General features: G+C 40.5%; 1 non-coding gene across 1 annotated transcript; it reads right to left on the bottom strand.

The window, feature by feature from the left end:
• Window positions 1-439: 439 nt before the first annotated feature.
• Window positions 440-546, bottom strand: LOC123618299 (U6 spliceosomal RNA). Its single transcript, XR_006726708.1, has one exon. It is a non-coding gene; the product is annotated as a U6 spliceosomal RNA (small nuclear RNA).
• Window positions 547-3,820: the final 3,274 nt, after the last annotated feature.

The following is a 3,820-nucleotide window of genomic DNA, read 5'->3' on the forward strand; positions in this document are numbered from 1 at the left end:
TCTGCTTTCTGGGTCTATGGATTTGACTACTCCAGGTACCTCATATGAGTGGAATCATGCATTATTTGTCCTTTTGTAACTGGCTTATTTCACTTAGCATAATGTTCTCAAGGTTCATCCATGTTTCAGCATGTGGCAGGATTTCCTTCCTTTTTTACTGAGTTCCTTTTTAAGGCTGAATAGTATGCCATTGCATGTGTATACCACGTTGTATTTATGTATTGTCAGTGGACACTTGGGTTGCTGCCACCTTTTGTCTACTGTGAATAATACTGTTATAAACATGGATGCACAACTATCTCTTTGAGATCTTGTTTTGAATTCTTTTCATTATGTGCCCAGAAGTGGAATTGCTGGATCATATGGTAATTCTCTCTCTCTCTGTCTCTATGTATTTTTTTTTAGGAACTGCCATACTGTTTTCCACAGCAACTTCACCAAAAACATGGAACATGCCACAAAATTGTGTGTCATCCCTGCACAGGGGCCATACTAATCTTCTCTGTATTGTTCTGATTGCAGTATATGTGCTGCCAAAGCAAGCACCCAAGGTGATTTTAAACTGACCTTGAAGGAGGCTTTAGACACTTAAAAAGAAAAATTGAAATATAGTTGATTTACAATGTTATGTTAGTTTCTGGTGTACAGCAAAGTGATTCAGTTATACATATATATGTATTCTTTTTCATTATGGTTTATTACAGCATATTGAATATCATTCCCTGTGCTATACAGTAGGACCTTGCTGTTCATCTATTTTATCTGTTGTAGTTTGTATCTGCTGATCCCAGACTCCTAATTTATCCTTCCTTGGCTCCCTTTCCCTTTTGGTAACCACAAGTTTGTTATCTATGTTCGCGAGTCTGCTTCCGTTTGTAAATAAGTTCTTTTGTATCATATTTTAGATTCCAGTGTGATATCAGATCTGTCTTCCTTTTTTTGGATGACTTCACTTAATATGATAATCTCTAGGTCCACCCATGTGGTTGCAAATGGCATTATTTCATTCTTTTATATGTATATACATACATATCTATACACACATATACACATATACATATATATATACACACACACACACATATATATATACACACATACATATCACATCTTCTTTATCCAATCATCTGTGGGTGGACATTTAGGTTGCTTCCATGTCTTGGCTATTGATAATCTCCGTTATTTTTTGGGCATTGAAACTGCTATGAGCAGTTGGCGGTGGCTTGTTTTCTCTCTCTGAATACCTGAAGAGTTATTTATTTGCCTTTGAATTTCAATCATTTAACTAGATTGTGTCTCAGTTTGGATGTTGTGTAACAGGGTTTCCCCCGGGTATATGGTATGCATTGTCAACCTCAAAATTTATTTCTTCTTTTATTTCAGGGAATTTTTTCTGTATTACATCACTGAGTTATTTCTATCTTACATGTGTTGGTTTCTTTATGTCAGGGGCAAAAATCACTCTTCTTTTGGCCCATTTTTGCTCCAGCCTTTTTGTGTTTCTTCTCTTACTGCCCTGGGATAACTTTTTTCTCCATGCTATTAAATCTTAAGCCCCATTTCTCCTTCTTTCTAATTTATTTGTTAGATATCTTTTTAAAATATTTTATTTATTTATTATTGTATTACTGAATTATTTCTTATTTTGGGGGGGCGGTAATTAGGTTTATTTACTTTTGGAGGAGGTGCTGGGGATTGAACCCAGGACCTTGTGCATGCTTAGCATGTGCTCTACCACTTGAGCTATACCTTCCCCCCATTTGTTAGCTGTCTTACGTTGTTTTGGTTCTTGTTTTCTTTTCCCCTTAGCTCCTCATTTTCCTTTTTTTCATCCAAATCTGCTATTTCATCTTTTGTCTTTGAGCTCTTATTTTATTGATTCATACTCGAATTAAGATCTATAGCACTCACCACTTATGGGAAATATGCTTTTATTTATTTATTTTTTTTGAGTTACACTTTTTTTCACATTTAAGTCTTTGTCTGACTTCTGCTTACTTTGTCAGGATATTTCATATTTTACTATCATCTTTGTCTTTTCCTCTACCTCTTTCTTTTCTGCTTCCTCCCTCCCCTCCTCCTCTCTCTCCTGCTCCTCCTTTTTTGTAGAATGTTTGGCAGCTGACTGAACCATGTATTGATGGCCTCTTGTTTACTATGGGCCACTACAGATCTTCTATTTTCTCTAACTCAGTGAGGATTAGTTCTGCTTGATGCCCTTCTGAGACAGAGGATGGTGCACCAATGCCCAGGCTCCTAGGAGTATCACCATTTCACAGCTTACTTTGACAGCTCAGTCGCACATCTAGCACAGTTTCACAGTTAGCCCAGGAAACAGTGGCACTATTACACAGATGACTTAGCTCAGGACGTGACAGTGAGACAACACGAAGGAGAAATTCTTAGTGCGATTCCCATGCTCTGCCTAAGTCCTAGGGGCCATGCTGGCCAATGACAGCAAACTCAAGGTACCTAAGGAGCCCTTGCTAGGACCCAGCAGCCTTAGAAGCTTCAAGGGGCCTCTGATCAGCTTCCCTCCAGACACCTCATCCTGGCATCGACTCCCTGTCATCACTGATCAAGCTAACAGGACATACTGGCCATATGATCCCATATACAGTATACGATATGCATTGATGCCATTGAATAATTGCTCTTGTTGGGCTCATGGTGGACATCCCTTCTGTATGAACCCTCACTATATTCACCTTAACTGGGACCAATTTGTCTCCAGGTTTCAGTTTGGATACTGGTTTGGGTCTCTCTTCCAGTGTAACAAACAACCCCAAGTGCAACAATCATTTTCTTTTATGTCATGACTTTATGGGCCAGAAAGTTAAGCAGGGCTCAGCTGGGTGATTTTTCTGCACCATGCGGCATTGACTGGAGTCATTCAATTGTATTCAGATTTTGGCTGGTCGAGTCTAGAGGGTTCAAGGTGGCCTTCTTTACATGCTTGGTGTCTTGATGGAAGGCTGGAATCTGGGCTCTGCTGGACACCCCTCCCTCTCCTTGTAGTCTCAGGGTCTCTGATTTGGTCTCTCTAAGCTGGGTAGTTGGACTTACATAATGGCTCAGGGCTCCAAGAAGGATTGTTCCAGGAGGCAGGAAGTAGAAGCTGCCAGCCTTAAGACCTGGCACAGCATCACTTTCAATTGTTCCATAGGTCAAATCCATCACAGAGTTCACTCAGATTCCAGGGGAGAGACATAAAGGAAGTGTCAGAGAATTTGCAGCTTTGTTCACTCCTCTAAGCTCTTGGTCTAATTTTCCATAATGTGAAGGTTCTACAGGAGGGAGACCTGCTACTGTGCACATTCGTATAGGAAGACTGGCCTGCTCCCTTCCAAGGTCTCGCTGCACGCCCTATGCTAGGGTCCACTCCACATGGTCTGGCAGGTGTCCATCTCTCACAGGTCTCAGCCATTTTCCTCCAACACAGCGAAGAGCCCCCTCATGTGACAAGCCCAGCAACATTTTCTTCCTGAGTCCCGCTGTGTTGGGGTTTAGGGAGCCCCACACTTGAGGATTAAAAATACTGTTTTCCCAGTTTCCCACTCACAGTCTCAGTGTCAGTCCCAATGGTAGCACGCTAGAGAGACTGGACAACAAGGCATAATTTTATTGACTCAGTTTTCTTCTTCAGTCCTGCCTCTGGGTTGTGGGGACAGAGTTAAAGACTGTGCTCAATTATTTTGCACCAGAATCTAGTTTCTTTTCTTGATTATCATTTTTTTGAAGTTTGTGACATCAAATATTTGTTTCTTGTTTGATTTTTGCTAGCAATTTCTTTTTTCATGTGTGGGAGAGTATTTTTTTC

Source organism: Camelus bactrianus, chromosome 13, assembly GCF_048773025.1.
Source record: "Camelus bactrianus isolate YW-2024 breed Bactrian camel chromosome 13, ASM4877302v1, whole genome shotgun sequence".
Classification (NCBI taxonomy): Eukaryota; Metazoa; Chordata; class Mammalia; order Artiodactyla; family Camelidae; genus Camelus; species Camelus bactrianus.